Raw genomic sequence first — 27,172 nt, forward strand, 5'->3', positions numbered from 1 at the left:
TTATTATAATATTTGTAACTTTGGATTTGTCTTCGTCGGTAATATGATAAGAGTGTCACAACTCGAAAAAATTTAAAATCGGTTTTATTGCATTAACAGTTTAATAAAACTAAAAATTCCTATCTCACAAAGCGTCACGTCTATGAGTCAAGTATTTATCGTTAGATGACACTAGTGTCATTATATTGCAAGTGTCACTTTGTATAAATAATATTTCGTAAATTTTTCGTTATTTTATATGTATAGTGTCACAACTCAAAAACATTTTTTTAATAATCTATATTACCAGAGAACGGCAGTTCTCGCCAGTGGCGCACACCCACAGCCCCTACACGCCAAAAAAATAAAGCTTTTAAAAAACTGAAAAAAATGGTGTATGCTTGACGTCTGCAGACCTAGCAGAAGCAGAGTTGTAGCTAATGAAAAGTAGGTTCTTCTTCATCAAATTCCAAATCGAATATTTCAGTGTGAAATAACCCAAAAACGGAGCACTTTTCGGGAAAACTTCATTTTAACTTTTTTAAAGTGTTTAAAAAAGGTTTATTTTTGTTTTTTTAAAAAACTTGTAACATTAAAAGTAAGTGAGTTACGCTCAAAATATTGTTGGTTCCTTTTATTTTTTGGTAAAGAAATCGCGAAAATCACCCCCTTATTAGCATCACAAATAAATTTTATCATTACCACTTCACAAGTTACTTTGCGTATGTATGATTTATATGATCTGTAAGTTTCGTCGGTTCAAAGTGCTTATTTTTGAAAAAGCTGTAGTTAAAATTACTTGAACGAATAACTAATCACGAGTTTAGGCAAAATTTGAACAGCCATAGCATAACCAATTTTTGTCTAACAAGAAAACAAAAAAGAAAAAATTTTCAGAAAAGCAAAACGTACATTTTATTACTCTTTAAGATTTTTGGCATTACTAATAATTTTTAAGTTATTTCCATGAACAATCCATTTTTTTTTCAAAATAATTTTTTTTTGTATTTTAGACCCAATTTTTTTCTAAATTAAGCACTTTGAACCAATGAAACTTATAGATAATATAAATAATACATAAGTAAAGTAACTTGTAAAGCGGTAACGATTAATTTTATTCGAAAAGCTAATAGGGGGTGATTTTTTCGATTTTTGTACCAAAAAATAAAAGGGACCAACAAAATTTTGAGCGTAACTCACTTATTTTTAATGTTAGAAGCTTTTTTTAAAAACAGAAATAAACCTTGGCTTAAACGCTTTAAAAAGTTATAATGAATTTTCCCCGAAAATTGCTCTGTTTTTTGGTTATTTCACATTGAAATATTCGATTTGGAATTTAACGAAGAAGAACTTATTTTTCATTAGCTACACTTCTACGGGGTCTACAGACCTCACGCGTACACCATTTTTTATAAACTATATTTTCATTAAGAATATTTTTTTCGCTAGAATACTTACTTTTTAAGTTATCTGCGAAAAGCCGTCCAAAAACATGATTTTTTTGTTAAAAATGAATATATTCACTCGTAAATAACTCGAAAAGTATTAACTTAGTGAAAAAACTAGAAAAAGTATTAACTTAGAAGAAATGTTGATTAGAATTAGTCATTTTATCCAGTTCCGGGCCTATTTTGAACGTATATTTTTTCACTCCCGAGAAAATATTTTTCACCCCGTATTTCCCAATTTTAGTAAAATGGAGGGGATGTAGAATTGTAAACTTTTTTTATATAATACTAGACAATTTCAACTACCTATTCTCAAATTTTCATCCTTTCTTTATTTTTTTGGAGGTTTTCGTAAAATTTTGTGTTCTCTGATCGGGCTAGCGTGTCTACTTAAGTTGGAAACATATGGGAAACTTTTTTATTATTAATTTTATGAAAAAAAGTTATTCTTCATAAAAAGTTCTGCATGCTCTAAAACCTAAGAATCAATCATCATATATTATCAAAATATTCAATCAAAAAATATGAATTTCGTTCAAGTGTAAAGTACTTTTTTTTCTCTGAATATCGAAAATTCTTATTATGAAAACTTGTTTGGAATTAAAAACTAAGATTAAGATGCAATTACATGTTTATAATTAAAAATCATTACATCATCACTGGTGCTACAGCCCCAGTTGAGCGTCGACCTTCCCCCGTCGGTTTTTCGTTGTCGTTATTTCGTCAGTCGTCTCTGTTCATCGCCAACCGTTGCCAATTTGCTGCGCCAATCTTCCTCGCTTCCCCCTCCATGCCTAGGACAAAATATTTAAATCAAACCACATTCGTAAAAACTGAAATAAATAAAAGGATTAAACTTAAAAATTTTGAAACAAAAATTTTACTAGTCATTATTATTAGCTAATTAGTCACCCTTGCGTTATTATTCCCGGACTGTATATTGAGCTGAACTAATCTGCCAATATTTCTAAGTTATTATCTTCCAATGGTCTAAGAAGTTTTATAAGTTCGGTTACGTTCATTATAAGTGAAACCGCTTAACCACTCTTCTACTCAAACTAAGCGGTAAATTGTGGGCTAATGATGGCTATTACTCATGATCATGAAGTTTGCGACACGAGCCGTAGGCGAGTGTCGTAATTCATTAGAGTGAGTAATAGTCATTACATGCAAGTAGAATACTATACTTTTTTACGGCCTTTTTTATTTGGATTAGTAGAAAAATATAATTATCAACTACTAACATTATTTAAAATCGAAAGATTTTATTTTTCATAAGAAAACATATTTTATGTAACTATGGCAACAATGTTAGAATTACCCTCTTTGAGGTTATGAAACAATGAAACAGTAAACAGTTGTCATTAGTGTCATGGAATGGCGGTGGCTTTAAAAATAAGACATATTTTAAGGCAATTACATGAAAAATAACGTGTGATCTGAATAAAAATCTAATGTACAATTAACAGTAAGTAAAAGAGAATTCATTTATATACATTTTATATCCGTAAGCCCTTTTACGGAATTAACACCGATTGTTTACAGTTACCTTTTAATAACGTCAATCTTAAAATGTCAAATGTTGAAATTTAAACGTAAAAAATAAACTAAACCATTGTTACAGTTAAAAATCCTTTAAAAAATTGTCAAATTTAATTTTTGATATAAATTACAATGATTTTTTTCTTACATAAACAAGTTTAAGTCATTTTATTTGCTAAGAGGTATATTAAAAGTGTCATGCACCACTTGAATCTAACTTCAACCAGTGAGTAATAACCCGTAAGTAACTTCAGTCCGTGAGTAATGAAATATTATTCAGGAGTAAAGTAATGGGTGTTATGATCTATTCAAAAATTGCGAATAATGAGCATATTATTAAACGGTCGTAGACAAAGTCTATTATTACCTTAAGTGACACTTCTACGAAGTCGTAGGGCACTAGTTGATATGTAGTGCTCAAATAAATTGAGACCTATCCTATTCAACCCTAGACCGTATTCCTGTTCCGACGTGTCGTCATCGGCCTGACAGGTTCTGCATTTCGCATTTACTGTTAATCCGATTTGCGTTCATGTGTCCTTGAGGAAACAATTACCTGTTAGGAGACCTAGATAATAGATCATTTCTATTCACATCTAGTTGATTTTTAGATCCATTTGTTTATACCAGTAGTTACGTTTCAACGTTTTCACCAAGTACGATATTGTCCTTTCATCTGTGCTTCTTGCCACTTCAACGACAGTTTTTTGGGCCTATTTTTATTTTGCTACTCTCATAAAAAATAGGTCCACTTTTTCGTTTCCTTCAATATAGTTAATTTCCTAACAAGTGCAGAAAGTCATACTTTTCCGCACGCAACTGCAGTTCGGCAAGGAGTCGAGTGCGGAAAAGAGACTTTCTGCAAGAGTTAGGAACAATATTTTTTTCTACTAGTCTTTAAAAAATGACCAAATCTTAATCAATTAATTTAATTAATATGAAAATACATACACAAATTAATTCTTTGACAAGGTTGTCAAAACCAAACTTTCAATATATTTAGTTAGCATGACAACGATCTTGGTTTCCATGACGATGATTCAAAACGACTGTTATTGTCTACCGATTTGAATTTCGAATATTATGTCAAAATAATTTTATTTCATCGAATTTTCGCGTTAATTTCATTAAAACGGGAACACAATAAGATACATTTGAAATAAAATAGTAAATAATATCTAAATATTAGTTTATTGCATGTATTATAATTATTTTAATGCCATATTAAAATATCTAAACGCGTGCGGAAAAGTAAAACGCGTGCGGAAAAGTAAAACTTTCTAAACTAAAACGCGTACGCGAAAGTAGACATTTTTGCACGCTCGTAGAAAACAGTATATTCACTCATCCAGGACAAATCTGCTTTGTTAAATTTTCCAATACTAATAAGATTCTGCAGTTTTAAACTAATTAGAGTCAATCAGACTCGATTGCAATACTTGGCTATGAGATGTAATTTTCATAGATTTGTCCCTATAGGTCATCATGGTTAGTTCCTACAGGCACATCCATATAGAAAAAATTTTCGGTTGGGAGATAGTAGAATGATAACCCAGGCTTTCACTAATGCTTATGCTTGGATTCCCTCCCTATATCCCAGCTCCAATCCTCATCGGTTTTAGAGTTGTCTCTATGCCAGCATTTTTTTATTTATTTTTTGCTACAACCACAGCGGTTATTTTTTCTATTTCTCTAGATTTGATCCCTGTATCTTCTTGCCTTCCTTCTTGGTGTCTTATTAACCTCCTGTGTGCTCCTACCTCCATTTTTACAGATTATACAGATATTTCGTCTAATACAGCTGCCTTATTATCTTTAAAGTTTTTTATATGATATTTGGTTCTATCTACCGTGATATTCTGGCCCCATAAAGGCTTTAATTTTTTGATCTCCTGCACCATGATGGTTGCTTGGATTTTGGCCTTCGATCACTGTAATCAGTAATATCACTTACGTTTACATAACTAGCGCTCGCCATTTTTATTTTTACTAGAGATACTAATAGTAGGTATATTTTTTTACGGTTTTTGCTCTAAATTTTAAAGAACCACTTGGATTGACATGATATTTGTCATACGTATAGCTTACATGTTAAAGAAAAAAAGTGATATTGTGTCGATGTGTGCTTCTGTCCTGGGGGTGATTTTCACCCCCTTTTGGGGGTGAAAAAATATATGTCCAAAGTAAGTCCGGAAATACGTAAATTGACTAATTTTAAGTAACTTTTGTTCTATAGAGGTTTTTCGCCAAGTCAACACTTTTCGAGTTATTTGCGAGTGAATATGTTCATTTTTCAACAAAATAACCACATTTTTTCTTAGCAAAAATATAGCTAAGAATGTTTTTTCGACAAAATACTTACTATTTGAGTTAATTGCGAAAAACCGTCTAAAAGCGTGGTTAGAAAAACATATTCACAAATAACGCAAAAATTATTGACTTGGTGAAAAAACTCTATGGAACAAAAGTTACTTACAATGAGTAGAGGTGTTAAGCAGGGCGACCCGCTGTCACTCTACTTATTTAACATGGTGGTCGATGAGCTGATATGCAGGCTCGAAGAAGGTGTGCTTGGTTTGTCGATTGCGGATGGCAGAGCAAATGTCTCAGTGTTGGGTTACGCTGATGACTTGGTTCTGTTATCGGAATCAGCCCGTGACGGGAACAGGCAACTCCGGACAGCTGTCGATTTCTTCGAGAAGAGAGGAATGTCGCTGAACGCTGGTAAGAGTGCCGCTATTACGGTTAGCGTGAACCGTGGTAATAAGCACTCTTATTGCGTAACGCGTTCGCTCTTCTCTGTCGGCAACGACAGAATTAGGCAGTTGAAACCGAGCGAGTTGTTTGGGTACCTAGGTAGAAAATATAACGCACTCGGTCAGACCAAGGTGGCCTTCCAAGATCTGCAGACCCAGCTCGATCGAATTCAACGATCAGGTTTAAAACCCGCTCAAAAATTGAACGTGGTTAAAACATACTTGCTGCCGCGATACATCGATATGCTTCAATCACCGACGATTACAATGAAAGCTCTGAAGGGTTTTGACAGGACTGTGCGTATAGCCGTGCGTAAGATCTGTCGTCTCAATCGAACGTGCGCCGACGCTTATATTCACACGCCGATCAAAGAAGGTGGTCTGGGCGTGATGGCTATGGCCTTACACGTCCCAGCCATCATGAGAAGGAGGATGACTAAACTGATCATCTCAGCACAAGGCATGAATGCCGCTATCATGTCCACAAACTACGTTAGTCACCTCTGGGAAAAAGTTTTGAAGTGGACACAGAACAACGGAGGCAGTTCAGCGTTGATCGCACGTGAGTTGAGCGAGAGACTAGGCACTGGCTATTGCGGTAACGGTCTTGCTCAAGGGTCCAGCCACAGTGAGAGCTCAGCCTGGATACATAATCCACCTCCCTACTGGTCGGGGCGAGATTATGTTAAAGCAATACAGCTGCGAGGAAACCTTCTACCAACGAAGGGCATCCCATCAAATCCACCACACCTACGGCGATGTAGAATGGGATGTGACAGAAACGAGTCTCTTAGTCACGTCTTGCAAAAGTGCTCTCGGGCACATTGGCAAAGATGTAAGAGACACGACCAGCTCGTTTCTTATCTACGAAAGACAACCGAAAAGAAAGGGTGGTTATGTGAGGTTGAGCCTCGGATTACAATGCCGAGTGGCGAGTTAAAAATACCTGACTTTGTCGCTGTGCTGGGTGACAGAGTACTGGTTGCAGACGTTGGCGTTCACTGGGAAGGCCCAGATCCGTTAAGTGTCGCCGCCGCACATAAGACGGCGAAATATACGGAGCCTTTATTCCTTCAGACCATGCAAGCCCGGTATCCTGGGAAAATCATCTGCATGGCACCTCTCATAATAGGGGCAAGAGGTACTTGGTGTCAATCGAATTCGAAGATTCAGCGAATTATTAGTCTATCACGGCTAGACATTAGGAATCTCATTCTAAAGACCATTCAAGGCAGCCTGTTCATTCATAGTCACTTCATGAAATCCTAATGAGTGCACTTATGAAACTTACTTCGAGTAATCCCCCCGGCTTTTCCTAAGAGGGGATATACGTTTCGTCAGGGTCATATTTTTAAACTTTACCCACTAAGACTAATTAATGTTATGTGCATGTCTTTATGTTACTGTGAATGTCGGCGCTTCACGCCATTTTTGACCGGTTCTCGTAAGGGGTCCATTATCTATTATTTTACCTCGCTAATTTTTAATGTCAGAGCATTTCTCTTGGGAGTGGCGTAGCTACGCAACGGGTGCGAGCGATAATACTAACACGCCGATATTGTCTGCTGAAACATCACAGCAAAAAGAGCCGAACATCACTGGTTGGTCGGATCAGCGATTCGGAGCGCGGGTGCGACCAACCAGTGAAAGAGTGCTAGATCGATGACGAGGGGGGCTGATGATGAATTTGCCCCTCGACCGGCATGCCTAGGCACGCCAACTGAGGTTTGGCTCCACTCTGACTAGCCAGTTTGTCCATTTCCTGACTTACTTTGGAGGAGTATTTTTTCACTCCCAAGAGGGGGTGAAAACCACCCCCCAGTGCAAAAGCACATATCGGCACAATATCACTTTTTTTCTTTGACTTGTTAGCTATGTGTATGCCAAATTTCATGTCAATCCAAGCGGTTCTTTAAAATTTAGAGGTTTTGCAATATTTTACCGTTAAAGAACGGAATATTACACTCGTGTGGGTCCTTAATACAGCCATTTCTCATTACCTTCCTAATTATTACTCTTACTTACTTACTCCGTAGCGTTACAACCCTTCGTGAGTTTTAGCCGACTCGACAACATGTATCCACTGTTCTCTGTCGTGAGCAACCTCCATCCAATTCTCCACACCCATAGTGCTTAGGTCTCCTGCTATTATTACTCAGTTGACGCTTATATATGGATTTAGTCGTCTTCAGGGTTAATTTTGCTGAACTCCTGAATAGAAGAGTAACACTTTAATGTGGTCTTTTAACCTATCTTTTTTCTTCTATCCGTATTTGATATCTGCTGCATTTGGTGTAGAGTTATTCAATTCACAACACAGCCATTGCACGAAAATTTTTTTTTGATGTAGTAAATATCAACTATCTATGGAACAAAGAATATTGCGTGAAGCTGTGTTTACTAGTTGAGATCTTTGAAATATTTCAATATATTTCTTGAATGTCAAGAAAATCATGGACCCGAGTCAAGAGTCTATTTAGAGTTTAATATTAATAATTGTTGTTGCTCTCTTATTTTTTAGTCTGGCTAACTGTATTTATTCCTTATTTTTCAATTATTTCAGGTTGGTTGCTGCGGAGCTGATGGCGCAACAGACTACCTCTCTCTTCAGCAGCCCCTTCCAAGTCAGTGCAGAGACACCGTTACTGGAAACCCATTCTTCCACGGATGTGTAGATGAACTCACCTGGTTCTTCGAAGAAAAATGTGGTTGGATAGCAGGTTTAGCTATGGCGATATGCATGATTAACGTAAGTATAAATTTGTATTTTTATAATGAGGTAGGGGAGCCCAAGCGGGGATTTTTACAGTAACTCGAGCGCGTCAGATATATGAGGAGAAACCTGGTACCCTGTAAATGTACCTCTACCATATATTGGCTCTAAACACAGGGAGTTCGTTAAGGCGGTGCCGAAAAAAAAATATATCCTTAGAAAAACTCGAAATCGTCAGATTAAGATAAGGTAAGTTAAGTACATGCAAAACGGTGTATATTTAAAAAATCTGACGATTTGAGCGGGGCGTAAGGAAATGGGTGAGTCCCAAAATTTCACAAGAAAACAGCAAATATTTCGCGAAATGAATCACAGACCGGAAAACTAAAAAATACGTGCTCAATACAAGGTTAATAGATTGGGCGTAGACCAATCAAATGCTCGCTTTTTAAAGGCGGGAATACGTCACCCGTACGACACTTTTGAAATTGTCATAAGTTTCAATGCTAATAAAAGGTTCAAAAACTTAGGTCTTGCAATATATTTTGGATTTTTTTTGGGTATAGATATATTAAGTGGTTCTTATATTGATAATTATTTCAATTTTTCCCTTAAAAATCAATAGTCTGCTGACAAAAAAAAATAGAATTGATTTAAAGAAGATTTAACATTGATTGTATGTTCTAAATGGAGATAACAGTTCATTTCGCACAAAATCCCAAAACAAAAAGTATAAAAACTTTTGCAAAATTACATACTTATTATGGTTTTTCTGGAATGTCCAGCATTTTTATAATGTAGTCATAGGAAAAAAACTAATAATATAAATAATTTATTTTTAGATTAAAATACAAAAAAATATTTGTCTTTCAAGCACTAATCCATTAAAAATGTACCATGTATACGTATTAATTAAAAATAAAAAAAAATATACAATATAAAAGAAAATTATATAGAAATATTCAGAAACGCAACCGCAACATAAAAAAGAGGGTAATGTTTGAACCACAAACAAAAACTGCCAAGTGTCAACCTTGACTTTGTCGTACGAGTGACGTAGTCCTTCCCCTCCCCCTCGCTTCCGTCCACATAGTTACGAGACAACCTACCTCCTATCTATGAATCTTGTGCTCAATATTTTTCAAAAATCTATGGAATGATATCAAACACGACTCCCCACGGAGAGGGATGAGGGGTAAATTTTAAATTTTAAATACGAATTCCGCGATATTTCACGAAATGAAGATCAGATCGAAAAACTGAAAAATACACTTATTCAATATGTTTGAAAAATCTATGGAATGGCACCAAACACGACCCCCCACGGAGGTGTGGTTGGGGTTACTTTAAAATTTTAGATAGAAGCCCCCATTTTTTATTGCAGATTCAGATTCCTTACGTAAAAATAAGTAACTTTTATTTGAAACATTTTTTCGAATTATGGATAAATGGCGCTATAATCAGAAAAAACGATTGTTGGAAATGGAAAATGAAATTAAAATTGGAAAGTCCCCACTAAAATGGAAAACTTTACTTAACTTTTTTTGTTTTAGAATCTACTCTTCACAACACAATAAGTCATCAGAGCGCTCGAGTGACTGCACATTTACCATACTTTTCTCCCCTACTATACGTTTTTATGATTTAGTTAGTATCAAATTTGTATAGAATTAAGTTGTACGTACTGTTCACAGTTTCTAAAGGTGCCGGTGGGGAATGGCTTCTATGCGCAGTATTGCAGTCGGTGGATGAGACAGAAAGTATTCCAAATAATGAAATAACAAATAATATAAAATTTATTATTTCAAATTTCGAATAATTTCTCTCTCATAAACCCACTATAATACTGCGCATAGACGCCATCCCCCACTGGCACCTTTAGAATTTGTGCACTGTAGACATCTTAGTACATAATGAACATAAAATTAAACTAGTTAAAAAAAATGCGTAGAAAATATAAACCGCGGCGATTCTTAATAGAGTGGTCTATTATATTTATACAGCGTGTCTACTTGAGTTGGAAATATATGGGAAACTTTTTTATTATTAATTTTACGAAAAAAAGTTATTCTTTATAAAAAGTTCTGCATGCCCCAAAACCTAAGTTTCAATTATCAGATATCAAATTTTCTCAATATTATACGAGATATGTCAAAAAATATGAATTTCGGCTAAGGGTAAAGTACCTTTATTTCTCTCAATATCGAAAATTCTTATGATAAAAAGTTGTTTGGAATTAAAAACTAAGATGAAATATGCAATTACATGCTTCTTATTGAAAAAAAAAATATTTTTCTCAAATTTATGGATACCCAACATCGTTTTTAATTATTACAAATATCATAACTCGTTTATTATTCATTTTACGAAAAAAAGTTATTCTTCATAAAAAACTTTGCATGGTCTAAAATCTAAGACACAACCATGATATATCAACTTTTATTAATATTATACGAGGTGTGTCAAAAAATATGAAATTCGCTCAATATTATAGCACCTTTATATTTCACAGTATTTCAATTAGAAGGATATAATTGCATATTGACACATAGTTTTTAATTCTAAATAACTTTTTTAATAACCGTTTTCAATATTGTGAAAAATAAAGGTACTTTACTCTTGAGTGAAATTCATATTTTTTGACATAACTCGTTTAAAATTAATAAAATGTCATATCTGTTGGTTGAATCTTCGGTCTTAGGACATACAGAGGTTTTTATAAAGAATACCTTTTTTTCGTAAAAGTAATAATAAAAGAGTTATCGTATGTGTAATGAATAAAAACGAAGTTAGTATCAATAAATTTGAGAAAAATTTGGAAAATATTTTTTTCCAATTAGAAGCATGTAATTACATATTTGAGCTTGGTTTTTATTTCCAAACAACTTTTCATAATAAGAATTTTCGATATTGAGAGAAATAAAGGTACTTTACCCTTAGCCGAAATTCATATTTTTTGACATACCTCGTATAATATTGAGAAAATTTAAAATTTGATATCTGATAATTGAATCTCAGGTTTTGGGGCATGCAGAACTTTTTATAAAGAATAACTTTTTTTCGTAAAATTAATAATAAAAAAGTTTCCCATATGTTTCCAACTCAAGTAGACACGCTGTATAGCTCAGCTCAACTGGCCTCAGGGGCTCAAGGCTTGAATAGTTTTCTTCCATTTCTTTCTGTCTTGTGCTAGGTTTTTCCACTCTTATACCCTCAGCGACTTCGGATCTCCTTTGGCCGAGTCCAACCATCTTTTTCGGCGGTGTCCTCTTTTTCTTTTTGTACCAGCTTCCGTGTTTATTAATCCATTGGGAATTCCTCCTTCTCTCATTCTTGCTAAATGTCCGAGCCGTCTGAATCTTTAAATTTTGGCGAGTCTTGTTATTTTCGGTTGTCCATATATTTGCATTAGTTCTTCATTCGTTCTTCGTCAGATATTCCCCTCTTTTAGATCTCCGTATATCCTTCTGAGAATCTTTCGTTTACATCTATCTAATTTTATTTCCATGACGTTTTTTAGTGTCCAGGTCTCGCTAGCATAGGGTACTGTAGGTCGGAAATCTGTTGTATATATTCGTTTTATTTGCTGTTCTAGATATTATCTTCGACATCAATATCTTACTCTGATTACCACTTAAACTTCCAGGACTCTTACTACCTTTAGCGCCATTCTTCTTGCGATTTGTTAGTTCTCTTCAATCCTATTTGCTAGTGTAAGGGCCAGCACATACAGTGAAACGAAACTGGAACGAAACCCTTTTTAAAATATTAATTTGAAACTTGTTTCAATAGTTTACCACACACGCTGCAACCTCAAACTTCGCAACCATTTCAGTTTTCTGTGCAAACAAAAGTCTGCAAAATGTCTTGTTTAAAGTGATGAAGAAGAGGTGGTTATAAATTTATATCTTCGACAAAAATAGGGGTAAAAGAAGAACTATGTTCATGTGGATAGTGCATACATCCCTTTTTACATTGAGAAGAATATCATTGTATGTCTGTGGTTACCAAAGAATTACAAGAAACTGATAGAGAATTCATGGATTGTTATCGTATGAGCAAAACTACATACCTTGAACTTGTTGAAATAATGGCAGAAACACAATACTAAGTATGAGGGATTGTTTGAGTTCTAAAGAACTCAGAATAATAACACTTAGTATTTTAATTAATATAAACATAAACATAATAAAATATATACCATATATAATAAAATATGTACATAATAAAACATATACAAAAAATATTTATTTATTATTCTAATATTTTGGCAACCCTGTGGAGTTCTGGCCTGACGTCAGAATTCTTGAATGACTTAAGCGTATTTTTGTAGTAAAAAAACTATATAATAATAGCTGTATCGCGCTAAAGTTTAATATGTATGCCTAAAAAGGGTTGAGGTTCTTCTTCTTCTTATTACATGGACAAGACTTGTTAGCTTCTGGCGCAGGCTCGTAAGGCATTTATACCATACCTTGTTTTTCTCCTTATGTCTTGTCCGTTCTCTCTTCCAAAAAATCCTTTGTTATCCTAAAGGACTCCTCGTCAATATATATTAACCCATAGCACCTATCCATGAGTCTATTAAGTTCGTAACGAGGGGCGCAAGGAGCCTAGTCGATAAGAAGTTTATACAGAGCATATTTTATTGCCCTAAGGTTATTTTTAATCACAGATATATCTGGGTGTTCTTCTGAAATGACGGTCGTCGCTATTGCCATAAGAGCAGCTTTGTAGTTGCTGCTGATCCGTTTGGAAGTGGTAGCAGCAATTCTGCTCTTTTTTGTTCATTTCTCCTTAGAGGTTCTTCTATCAGACACAATATGCTTAACACCATGTGTAATTTCTGAATTCCCTACAAGGTTATTTTGAGGTCTAAGAGATAATTTAACCTTAAAAAAGTCAATTGTCTCTTCTCTCATTTTTCAACGCATCCTCCTCTGTTTCCTAGATATTTTTGGTCGAAAAACATCAAGCTTAGCCGTATCTTTCAAGTGAGTCCGCATTGCCGTCCTCAGTGTTTTTATTACGTAAAATGGTAGGTTTGTCCTGTTACAGAATCTGCCGAACAGCGTCAGTGGCAATATTAGAGTTATTTGTGTCCTCCTGCGTTACCCCAAGAGTTAAATTTTTAGAGCTGGTAGATGGTCCATATTGATCCCACAAATACGGGAGAAGTAATCTTTCCATTCCTGCAGCGCTTCCCTTACAAGTACAGCTCTCCCCTTAAATCAAGGGAGGTGTGGACTGGTTCCACCAGTCGACCGTTTGAGATAGTTTAATTTAGACACGCAACTACTATGAAGGTCTGGCACGCACCTTTAACTTGTGTGATGAGGGATGTATGTTTAGTGGGAAAAGGATGAAGTAGGGATACTTCCTTGGTTGTACTCAGAGTATATACCAGATACAAATCGTAGAGAACATTGAGTCGACTTGACAATGTGTTGGCGATGTGTGCAATGTCGTAGACTGGAGCTGCGGTAGTGAAGGCCTGAGGGTCTTATATTTAATTTCCGCCAAGGGTAGGATAATACCAGATAGGCTTCGGTGAACTTGGGTAAGCTGTTTCTTGGTCGCTGAAACAGTTCATCCATTCCTAGTCTCTTGACTATCTTCCAGATATTTAAAAGAGTTAAGTGGTAACAGGAACTGTTCTAGCGAGTTTCACACTTATCATTCACCAGGCCTAGCCCGTTTATAGGGGATAGCTTCGTTCAGCGGTATCTTCATTCAGCGGAGAGCTCCTTATTAGGGAGACCTTTTTATTTACACACACATACTTTTTTCACTTCCTGGGCCAGACTACAGCCATATCTGATCGGAGCGGCGAAGGAGGTTATTTATCAGACAAACAGTTAAAAACCATATTCATAATTCTTGTGGAATTTGATTATCTAATTTATTTTTTTACTTATCTTAATTAAATAGAAGTAGATAATAGGTTTGTTTTAGCAAACAGTCAAACTAGTTAGAAACCGTCAGAAAATGGTTGGTCAGTGAGAGAACATAATACAGTCACCAGTGCTATCCCCTCTACTCGAGCTGGTTCATTATTTGCTGATGGTTTCAAACCGTTTCAAACTGTTGCTAGAATAAACCTAATATAAATTACCAAATAGAGAGGAAGAAATAGTTTTGCACTAAAAACAAACTAACCAGCTTTCTTATATTCCATAATTTATTACTGATAGGTCTCTGATCGATATCGTTTTATGAATTCCTAAAACGTTTTTTTTTTCTTTTACTCTAATGACCTGTTTGCAATAGCAATTAATAGTAGGTATAGATAGACACATTTTTATTAGTATTAAGTAAATTCGAATAATATGTATTTTATAATTTGTATTAGCTTTAATAATTTGTTTTTGGTATTAGTTTTCTAAGCAGAATGCTTATGGTAAATAATACAAGCAGGACTATTTTCTTTTTAAATATGAACGAAACATGCAAAAATAAGTCATTTTGACAGCCCTATTTTATGCCTTTTTTTGTTTTTTTTTTAATTAATATGCCAATTTCGAATGTTTGTGCTTATTTGGTGCTTTTTATATACTATTATCATTTTTTGCATTTGCGAACAGCAGAAATTTAATTTTGATCTATGTAGTGCAACTGTGGACTCTGATCTCCCATTAAATAAATTGTAAAATGCAAGTTTTTAATCATTTTTGGAAAAGTACCTACCTACCTATTATCGAAGACATGAGCCGGATGAAAGTACTCTGCGAAAAAATATGTTAATTTCATTTACTATAAAACCAGAAAAAAAGTAAAAACACTAGTGGGAAACAATTACATCTGGTTTGCTGTGGTTGTGGACGAGACTACGTACGTATGTTTATGGAAGATACGTCGCTAATTTAGTCATAGGCATACTTCACGAAGAAATCTTGACGAAGGGTTATTTATATTGTGCTCAAAAGAACTAGAAGCAATAAATAACAATACAGTTCCAAGATTCGTAAATGACGCTTTAACAAATCTTTATCTTCCCAAGGCTGTGCCCACCAACCAAATAGTATTAATGGTTTTCTGCGCAGCACCATTTATGATCAAAACAGCATCAAATCTTAAGTGTTTTATCCAAATCTAATTCACTGTAAGTGCCTAGCACACGGCCTGAATCGCGTTGCTGAGACTATACGAATTTACACTTGTTAATGAGTTGATAAAAAATGGAAAAAATCTTCATTAAAGCTCCTTTAAGGGTGCAACTTTTTAGAGACAGATTCCCTAACACTCCATTACCACCGGAACCAGTGTTGACTCAGTGGGGTAGATGGTTAGATGCAGCTTTATACTACGCCGAATATTTCGAAAATTTTAAAAGCTTAAAGAGACTGCTAGCAAATCGATAAAGTATTGTCAGTATATTGTAGGTGAAACAGAATTACAAAAAAATCTTGCTTTTATTAAAAGCCACTTTTCTTCTGTGAGTGAAACAATAAAATATTTGGAGAAGCAGAAAATGTCATTAGTTGAGTCGATCCAGAAAATAAACAGTTTTGAAAAAAAAGATGGAAGATATCCCTGGAAAAATTGGTCAGATAGTATTAATAAAATTCACAGGAGTATTAACAAAAAACGAAGGATTTCAAAAGATGAAGAAAATATTTTCAGTTTTATATTGAGAACACGTTGAAGATATAAAATTTATAGTTGGTATATAGTTGTATATAAAGTTGGTTATGCTTACAAACTGGATGCTAGCTGAGCCACAAAAGAAAAATATCCGGGTAAAAACCCTTTAAATATAACATATATGCTATAAAAGTGCATTATTAAATATATGCTTTAATTAAATGCCTTATGGTGGTCACATGGCAACTAGGATAATGCCCTAAGGTAATGTATTGAAATTTCCCAACACGTGGGATCCAAATTGAGTTGTTTACATTTCAATGATTTAATGGCAACTAAATCCGAAATGAGTGATGTTTCTAAAAGGTGTCAAAAGACAAACGAACAATGTGACGTAGAAGTTACCCTGTATTACCACAGCCAACTAATTGTAATAAAAGATTTTTTTTTATTTTCACAATAATAACAAGCATCAACAAAGTTGTGGCTATAATTACATTTAAATACCTTGATTATGTAAGATGTAGGTAAAGTATAAAATGATTTTTATAATGCAAATAAAGAATTACCCAGAATGTATGCAGCCATCTATACATAATTCAAATAAAGTTGAATTAATTAGCAAATAATAGATCCATTTATGTTAAAGAACACCTGGGACTAAATAATTAAGTGGAAATATTTTTGCTAAGATGTTTTATTTATATGGATAGGTTGATGATTGTGGTTCCTATTTAAAATTGAAGTAAGTCCAACTGTGTTGATGAAAATTTAATTTACTATGAATTAAAGCCTAATGAGCCACTTACTCAAAACGTTTCTGAAGGTGATACATGGCAGAATATATAAAAAATGCGAACAACAGATATCATGGACGCAGTTTGGATTCCGCGATGCCTTAGGCACCCGAGAGGCTCTATTCGCTGTCCAAGTGCTTATGCAAAGATGCAGGGATGTTGACTGTGAAGTGTATATTTGTTTTATCGACTACAAAAAGGCGTTTGATAGAGTAAAACATGATAAACTCATAAACATCTTGAAAGAAGCGGGAGTAGATGATAGAGACTTGAGAATCATATATAATTTGTATTACAACCAAACTGCCAATATTAAAGTGGAAGACCAATTAACAGAGGCAGTCTCCATAGATAGAGGAGTGAGGCAAGGATGCATCCTGTCCCCGGTGCTGTTTAATATATACTCTGAATGTATCTTCGAGCAAGCGCTGGGAGAACTACAGGAAGGCGTATTAGTCAACGGAGTGCGTCTGAACAACATTAGATATGCCGACGACGCTGTAGTTTTTGCAGACAGTCTAGATGGTTTGCAAAGAATAATGTCGCGCATATCAGATATAAGTAGAGAATACGGACTTGATCTCAATACGAAAAAAACAAAGTATATGGTAGTCAGTAAGCGCGAAATATTAAATACACAGCTTTTGGTTAACCAACAACTAATTGACAGGGTCGACAGCTACGCATACCTTGGTACCAACATAAACAGCCAGTGGGACCACTCAAGTGAAATAAAACAACGCATAGGAAAAGCGAGATCAGCGTTCATAATGATGAAGTCTCTTTTCAGAAGCCACGATTTACCTCTTGCTACCAAAATCTCTATCATCAGATGCTATGTATTTTCTACGTTATTATACGGAGTAGAGGCCTGGACACTTTCCGAGGCTTCTTTGAGAAAACTCGAGGCATTTGAGATGTGGTGTTACAGGCGCATTTTGAGAATTTCGTGGGTGGATCGTGTGACTAATATTGAGGTTCTACGTAGAATAGGCAAGGAATGCGAGATTATTAACATAATCAAAGAGCGCAAACTAGAATATCTTGGCCATGTTATGAGGAATGAACAGAGATATGGCTTGTTGCAACTCATTCTTCAAGGCAAGGTATTTGGAAAGAGAGGACCAGGGAGAAGAAGAATATCTTGGCTTCAAAACCTGAGAAAGTGGTTTAATACATCGACAACCGGACTATTCAGAATAGCAGCAAGCAAAGTTAGGATAGCCATGCTGGTCGCCAACATCCGGAACGGATAGGCACCTTAAGAAGAAGAATGAATTAAAGGGGGTTGTTGGTCCAATTGTACTAATTGGCACAATAAATTAGAGAGTCTGTAGTATATGGAAGTCTGATTGTTGATTGAAGTCTATTTTGTTGTGATGTAGCCCTTTAAAGGGATTTTAATAAAATTTTATACCTTTTACAAAGGATTTTTCCAATTTTATACCATTTTTGTATAAAGCATGAAATAACTAATTATTACTCATTTAAATGTTCCATCGTAAAGGTTCGGCACCTATCACTCAAAACATTTTTGTATATCTAAAAGCTTCTTTCGACATCCACACTGGTTATCGGTGCATACTTATACTTTGCCACTATTTAATATGACTCCGGCAGTAGTGGCAAAGTATTATTTCTAATTATTATTATCAACATGTATCTGTGTAAATAGCTAAGTGCTAAAGCCACAAATAAAAAAAATAATTTATTAGCTATTATGTCAACTCGTTAACTACTTGGACATTTAGCAGACGTTCTCAATTACACGAGCGGGACACGCTCAAAAAAGCGCTTAGTTTTCGAGATACTGACCACGGAGAGCCGAAAGGCTAAGTTTTGAGGGTGCTGAAAACGAAAATGAGGTTTATTTTGAATGTTATGTGGGGGAACATTGTCAAAATCGCAATTTTAATCTAAAAATAAAAAAAAATGAAATCACGTTTTTTTGCGTTTACCTCGCTACAACTCTGTTCGTTTTTAATATTTTTTTCTGAAATTTTTACAGTATATAGCTCTAATATTTCTGAAGACAACGGTACCTGCTTCAAGCTTTTAGTCTTATCGTGAAAAAGGTTATGAATTTTTCAAAGGAAAAGGTGCGGGTTTGTGCATTGCAAAGTTTAATTGCAAAAGTTGTGTGACGAAGTTTAAAATTTAGCTTTTTAATTGCGTTTATGTTAAAATAAAGAGTACAAAGAAGTTTTCTGGAACGTTTTACATCAAAATGTTTTATAAAAAAAAATGGTGCAACTTTTAATGTCGACATTAGAAATGCCCAGTATAACGCTTAATTTTCGAGGTACTGACCATGGGTGGAGAATGGCTAATTTTGGTCTTAGATTATGTTTTTGACCGTGATGAAAACGAAAGTAAAATTTATTTTAAATTTTTAGGTGGGGGAATATTGTCAAAATTGTAATTGTACCCTAAAAATAAAACAAAAAATAAATCACTTTTTTTGCGATTAGCTCGCTACAACTCTGGTCCGTTTTAATATTTTTTTCTAAAGTTTCTTCGCTATATATCACTCAATTTTTTAAAGACAATGGCTTCTGCTTTAAGCTTTTAGTCTTATTCTAGTAGAAGTTATGAATCTTTTAAAGTACAAAGTGCAGATTCGTGAATTGCAAAGTTTAAGCGCAAAATTTGACTGACAAAATTTAAAATATAGATTTTAAATCAAATTCGAAAATAAAACATAAATACAAAAAAATTTTCTGGAAAGTTTTGGATCAAAATGTTTTATAGAAAACAAATGGTGCAACGTTTAATATCTACGTTATAAATCCCCAAAATAACGCTAATTTTTCGAGATACTGATTATTGATGGTGAATGGCTGATTTTGGTCTTTCTTTATGTTTTTGATGGTGCCGAAAACTAAAATCAAGTTTATTTTGAATTTTAGGTGGGAGAAAATTGTCAAAATTGCAATTCGGCCCGAAAAATAAAAAAAAGCACCATATTTTTCTATAACACATCTAGACCTAAAACTCCCAATAAAACTTCTTTGAACTCTATGGTTTAACATAAAGGTAATCAAATAGATAAATTTTAAATTTTGTCACTTAATTTTTGCCATTTAACTCTGCAATTCACGAATCTGCACCTTTAATTTTGAAAAAAATTCATATCTTTTACAAAAAAAAAAACTGAAAGACTACAGTTACTTATGCCGTAGAAATTTAAAAAAAAAAATATTAAAATGGAACAGAGTTGTAGCGAGTTAAACGTAAAAATTCGTGTCTTCACTTTTTTTTTTCATTTTTAGGTTATAATTGCGATTTTGACAATGTTCCGTCACATAAAATTCAAAATAAACCTCTTTTTCATTGTCAGCACCATCGAAAACATAAAATAAGACCAAAATTAGCCATTCACCTCCCATGGTCAGAATGTCGAAAAATAAGCGCTATTTTGGGGACGTATAACGTCTATATTAAAAGTGGCGCAATTTTTGTTCTATTAAACATTTGTACGAGACTAAAACTCGTAACTAAAACTTTCCAGAAAACTTCTTTGTACTCTATGTTTTAACATAAACGTAATTAATGTGAAACGAAAAAGCGTTGGACTACCCCAGCTAATTGAACCAATATTCGAAAATATTACCCCAATCAACTAAGATAGCCATCGTTACACCCTCAGCTTAGCTCAGTCACTCAGGTGTGTGTTCGTCTTGTCCTAACCTCAGATATGAACTATGAAAATTGGAATGGAAGCAAACAAAACATAGTTTTTAACTAATCATGTTTATTGTTCATAAAGATATAATAAATAAAATGACTTAGTAAATTGCATTAACAAATGTATTTAAATTCTTGCCAAAAACTAACAATTCTGGATTATACTTATGGCTTTTGGTAGCTGATGGTATCTTCTTGATGTCGTATGGTATTGCTGTTGTAGACTTCTCGTAGGCCTGGGCAGATCTTCGGCCCTAGGCCCCTGCAGCTAAAGGTGTTGGATGCTGGAGTCTGGATGTCAAAGTCCCCATTGTGTCAGCCTTAGTTCCATCACCGGTGTGGATGGCTTGAAGCTCCCAAAGGGAGAAAAGTGATTTCTTTCCAAAAAACTATAAAACAGAGACACATATCAATCATCAAGAAGAAAAGCCAACGTGTGCCATCTGCCGTTCTAATCGTCAGAAAGAGTAGCAGATGACAAGAATAAATCAAATGAAATTTAGATGAGAATAGTTAAAATTGTGATTACTAAACGTGCATACATGTAAATTAAAAGATAATTATATTTGAAACTAAAATATCAGAACACATGGTCTGACATTGGAAGTTAGGTTAGATAAAAAACAATTAGAAAAACTGTTAGACGGAGAAATATAATCACTGTAAGAAATTATTAAAAAAACTATAACTCACCCCAAGAGGAAGATGATTTGTTGAAATAGAAATGATTTATTTTTCGAATTACATGCCTTTTTAAGGATTAATTTTTCCCTTCCAGTGTATGTCAGGGAGAAGGGGGTCAAGTCGATGAAGTGACACTGTCATTGAAAACGACATTTAAAATGACAACCAAGTACTATGAAGTAGCGGCATGTTCCGTATTGAAAATACAGATATTTGGAGAGTATGAATATACGAGGTATGTTCAGTATGATGATTTAAATGAAAGAGATATATTAAATAGAAGATAATAAAAGAGGATAATAAATGAGCGCCAACCGATTTTTAAAGGGGGAAATGGGTAAACCAATTAGAAGAAGATAATTATTAATGAAATATTAAAGGAAATAAGGTAAAATAATTATTTAAAAACAAAATATCAAAGATGTGACGTTTGTAACGTTACACACTCCTCTCACCCATCAGAAAAATTTTGAACACACATGAGAAATTTTTCCCAAAGAAAACAGGAATGTTACACACTCCCTCCACTCATCAGAAAAATTTCGAACACAGGTGAGAAATTTTTCTCAAGGAAAACAAGAAAACGAAAGTTCTAACCAGAAATAAATATATGCAGTAGTAATCGTTCAAAACAGATCAAAAATAAATACTCATAATAAAGTAATTATTAAGTCAATGTATATAGTTAATTTAAATTATTAATCATAAAAAATTTTAAAGTACCAAAATAATTTTCAGATGTTACTCTGGGGAAAATAAAAATATTACCCAATGAATTGTAGTATTCATCACACTATAAAATATTTATTCATTATAAATAAATGACATCAGAGAATATCTATCTCTGGATAAAAATAAATGTACTTTAAAAAGTATGAAATTAATTCAAAATTATAAAGACATGTAGTATAAAGTGTAAGTAATAATTAAATTTTACTAAGAATCCAAAAGTAAGTAAGTAACCATAGTCAAATAATGTAGACATATTAAAAATGAATTGCATTGCAAATATTCTGGTATTTATATAAAATAAAAGGCATATAACCAAATTTAAGTAAATATAAGGGATATCACATCCTATATAAAATAAATAGCTATTGGAGCTACTAACAACAACTGAATCTCGAACAAAATAACAAGTACTCGGATAACAAGTACCTAAAGTAAGGTAATAATATAATAATCAATATGATAAGGTAAGTAAAAGCATATAAGTAGATAAAGATAATATAAATATAATATAATAAAAAGAAATGCAAGTGCAACTATAGATAAACCATTAAAAAAAAATAGGTACCAACTATATGGAAAGCCAAATAAGACAAAGTTCTACACCAAAGGGTTTGAAAAAACTGCATAAAACCAGTCCTAAAAGACTTAACCAATAAGTTAATAAAGAGAGAGAGAGAGATAATGATACATAATGCAAATGCTACTTCCATCAAATGCATACCAGGGATCTACACTAAAGAACAAAATATATGTATAAAAATGCATAAATATGATTTGCAAAGATGGAAAATAACAAATGCTAGTAGCTAAACTACAATCATACTTCAAAGCGCCACAATTCTACACCAGAGGCTCATGAAGAGTAGAGATGCATAGAATTATTTTAACTTCAAAAGAGAAAATTTATAAAAGACATCATCCTAAAAATAATATACAGCATTAAACTGTATATCAACAGTCATTAAGACCAAAAAAACGGAACTCAGACTCAATAGATCTGGCCCAACCCTATGGATAACTTATATGTACCCTAGGAAAAAAAAACACTAGGTGTCTATGCAGCTATATATAAGCCATACACAACTTATAAGTGCCGGATGAGGCTTTCATGCTAATCTGTATCAAAAATCAGTACAACACCCAAAATAAAATAATAAAACAATAATATATAGATAAATAGGGCATTGTTAAATAAAAAAGATGTTAAATATAATGTTTATCATAATTAATATAAGTGCAATAATGCAAAAAATTGAAAAATGTAAAATATCATGCTTTACGAACAAAAATTTTTTTGAGATCCAACACAAGAAGAAGAAGAAGAATGATTTAAATTAATATTCTGAATACGTAAAGAAGAAGAATAAGAATAAAATACCTCAATGAAAGAAAAGAACTTGAAAATTGTCCTAGTCTTTACTATACAAGTAAAGTAGTATATACCATCCGAACAGAAAGTTCGACGGAAACAACAAAATTTTTGGTAGTTGTACAAAATGGGTAATAAATATATGAAAACAACTAGGAAATATAAGAATAAGTAAAAAGTAATTGAAAATAAGTAATAAAGCAAGATTTAAATGCACTTTAGAGTACACAGAAGTACCTATGAAAAGAACGTAGAAGAAATAGTACGTATAAAAAGTACAGAAAATATGACAATAAATGGAAAAATTCTCTTGGGTTTTGGAAAGTTACGACAAAATAAGAGTAATTAAAGAAGAACTACCAAAAAAAACTGGTTAAATTGAAAAAAAACAGAAAAAAACACCATGTGGACATTACTATCAAGGTCCTAACATAAAAATTAGCTAAAAAAAATAGGTAAAAAGTATCAAAATGTTAAAATACCAATATTTGCAACTGTAAATGTATTTTAAATCAATTATGCTGAAATATATAATTAAATGATTGAAACTGGTAATACTTTTTGACCCATAACATGTGAAAATATATAAAAATTAGTCAAAAAGGTAGTCAAAAAGTACCAAAATAGATAATATATATAGATTTACTGCAAAAATTGAATATAAAAATGAAATATAAGAAAATAGTATTTATTAATGCTTGTTGTCTGCTACCAAACCACACACTCACAGCTCTATTTTTCGGATAAGACAAGTGCGTTGGTGCGCCAGTGAAACGAAAAAGCGCACATGAGAAACGTTGCGGCGCCAGTGTAACGAAATAACGATGGACTACCCCAGCTAATTGAAACAATATTCGAAAATATTACCTCAACTAACCAAGATAGCCATCGTCACACCCTTAGCTTAGCTCAGTCACTCAGGTGTGTGTTCGTCTTGTCCTAACCTCAGATATGAACTATGAAAATTAGAATGGAAGCAAACAAAACATAGTTTTTAACTAATCATGTTTATTGTTCATAAAGATATAATAAATAAAATGACTTAGTAAATTGCATTAACAAATGTATTTAAATTCTTGCCAAAAACTAACAATTCTGGATTATACTTATGGCTTTTGGTAGCTGATGGTATCTTCTTGATGTCGTATGTTACTGCTGTTGTAGACTTCTCGTAGGCCTGGGCAGATCTTCGGCCCTAGGCCCCTGCAGCTAAAGGTGTTGGATGCTGGAGTCTGGATGTCAAAGTCCCCATTGTGTCAGCCTTAGTTCCATCACCGGTGTGGATGGCTTGAAGCTCCCAAAGGGAGAAAAGTGATTTCTTTCCAAAAAACTATAAAACAGAGAAACATATCAATCATCAAGAAGAAAAACCAACGTGTGCCATCTGCCGTTCTAATCGTCAGAAAGAGTAGCAGATGACAAGAATAAATCAAATGAAATTTAGATGAGAATAGTTAAAATTCTGATTACTAAACGTGCATACATGTAAATTAAAAGATAATTATATTTGAAACTAAAATATCAGAACACATGGTCTGACATTGGAAGTTAGGTTAGATAAAAAACAATTAGAAAAACTGTTAGACGGAGAAATATAATCACTGTAAGAAATTATTAAAAAAACTATAACTCACCCCAAGAGGAAGATGATTTGTTGAAATAGAAATGATTTATTTTTCGAATTACATGCCTTTTTAAGGATTAATTTTTCCCTTCCAGTGTATGTCAGGGAGTAGGGGGTCAAGTCGATGAAGTGACACTGTCATTGAAAACGACATTTAAAATGACAACCAAGTACTATGAAGTAGCGGCATGTTCCGTATTGAAAATACAGATATTTGGAGAGTATGAATATACGAGGTATGTTCAGTATGATGATTTAAATGAAAGAGATATATTAAATAGAAGATAATAAAAGAGGATAATAAATGAGCGCCAACCGATTTTTAAAGGGGGAAATGGGTAAACCAATTAGAAGAAGATAATTATTAATGAAATATTAAAGGAAATAAGGTAAAATAATTATTTAAAAACAAAATATCAAAGATGTGACGTTTGTAACGTTAAAAATGGATAAATTTTAAATTTTGTCTCTTAACTTTTGCGATTAAACTTTGCAATTCAAGAATCTGTACCTTGTACTTTAAAAAATTCATAACTTTTACTTGAATACGACTAAAATCTTAAATCAGATACCGTTGTCTTCAAAAAAGTGAGCAACATATAGTGTATAAACCTTAAATAAAAATATTTAAAATCGACCAGAGTTGTAGCCAGTTAAAGGCTATGATTTTACTTTTTTTATTTCTATGGTTAAATTGCGATTTTGACAATATTCCCCACCTAAAATTTAAAATAAATTTCATTTTCGTTTTTAGCACGATCAAAAACATAATCTACGACCAAAATTAGCCATTCACCACACATGGTCAGTATCTCGAAAAATAATCGTTATATGGGGGATTTCTAATGTCGATAATAAAAGTTGCACAATTTTTTTTTCTATAAAACTTTGTGATCAAAAATTTTCCAGAAAACTTCTTTGTACTCTCTACTTTAACATAAACGTGATTAAAAGGCTAAATTTTAAATTTCGTTACTCAACTTTTGCGATTAACCCGCCAGTGGTCGCTATATGAGATTTTCTCTCACGGTTTCAGAAAATTGCAAATGACATTTTTTCTGGGAAATTATACGCGCTGTAGTTCCTTCTAATCTCCTAACTATCCTCCTTCGACAATCTAATAGACTCGTCCGCTTAGATAGTGACTCAGTTTACTTAGTATCACCATATTGTTGAGTCAGTGCGCTTCATGTGAGAGATTCTCTCATCAAGCGACCACTGGCGTCACCAACTGTGTATAAAAATTAATTTTATTTTATTTTTTAAAACTTAAAATAATATCCTTTTATGATGTAATAAAAGGCGCCGTGGATGTGGTCGATGATATGAAAATCCTATATTCTGTTTCACGGGTTAGATGAAGATGGTCACTTACCATATATATTTTTCAATGTTAAATATTGGCGGCATCAATAGTCACATTTTATATAAAGATAATAATAATAAAACAGAAAAACGTCGTGTCTTTTTAGAACAAGTGGCTTTATCGTTGATGAAACCTCATCTTTTTTGTAAAATTTTGTAAATAAAGGCAAAAGTCGGATACGTGAGAGAAAATCTCACGCGCGACCACTCGCATAACAACCTACCTAGCGACCAATGCCGGGTTAAACTTTGCAATGCACAAATTCGTACCTTTCCCTTTGAAAAATTCATAACCTTTACCAGAATAAGAATTAAAGCTTAAAACAAGTACTGTTGTCTTCAAAAATGTTAGAGCTATAAAACCTAAAAATTTCAGAAAAAAACATTAAAGCTGAACAGAGTTGTAGCGAGGTAAACGCAAAAAAACGCGATTTATTTTTTTTATTTTTAGGTTAAAATTGCGATTTTGACAATGTTCCCCCAAATAAAATTCAACATAAATCTCATTTTCGTTTTCAGCACCCTCAAAAATATAAAGTATGAATAAAATTAGCCCTTCGGCCCTCCGTGGTCAGTACCTGGTCATTTTAGGGGTATCTCCCGCTCGCCTAAATATCCCTATATTAATATTGATGTTGAATGATTCCTAAACCCGCAGTTACCGATATTCAGCCATCACTAGATAAACAGGCAGATATATTAAGATATAAATAGATTCTAAACGTGCTTTAATCAGGAGATTCCTGTGACCTAAAATGACGGATATTACTTCCTATAATGTCCATAATATATAACTGGCGTTCTGTGACCAATCAATAAGGATAACATGGGCGGAGCTGTGTGTAGATATTACCAAGGATTATTATTTAACAAGATATCGGTAATATAGACA

General features: G+C 33.5%; 1 long non-coding RNA gene across 3 annotated transcripts; it reads right to left on the minus strand.

Moving 5' to 3' along the window:
* Positions 1 to 20,553: 20,553 nt before the first annotated feature.
* LOC126885059 (uncharacterized) lies at positions 20,554 to 25,774 on the minus strand. 3 transcript variants are annotated; one of them, XR_007698256.1, is made up of 2 exons: positions 24,926 to 25,774; positions 20,554 to 20,895 (listed from the first exon to the last, which is right to left on the minus strand). It is a non-coding gene; the product is annotated as an uncharacterized LOC126885059 (long non-coding RNA). The 3 variants fall into 3 exon arrangements; XR_007698257.1 differs by lacking the exon at positions 24,926 to 25,774 and adding an exon at positions 21,200 to 23,666; XR_007698255.1 differs by lacking the exon at positions 20,554 to 20,895 and adding an exon at positions 24,280 to 24,621.
* Between the last annotated feature and the right edge of the window lie 1,398 nt (positions 25,775 to 27,172).

Source organism: Diabrotica virgifera, chromosome 5 (assembly GCF_917563875.1).
Source record: "Diabrotica virgifera virgifera chromosome 5, PGI_DIABVI_V3a".
Classification (NCBI taxonomy): Eukaryota; Metazoa; Arthropoda; class Insecta; order Coleoptera; family Chrysomelidae; genus Diabrotica; species Diabrotica virgifera.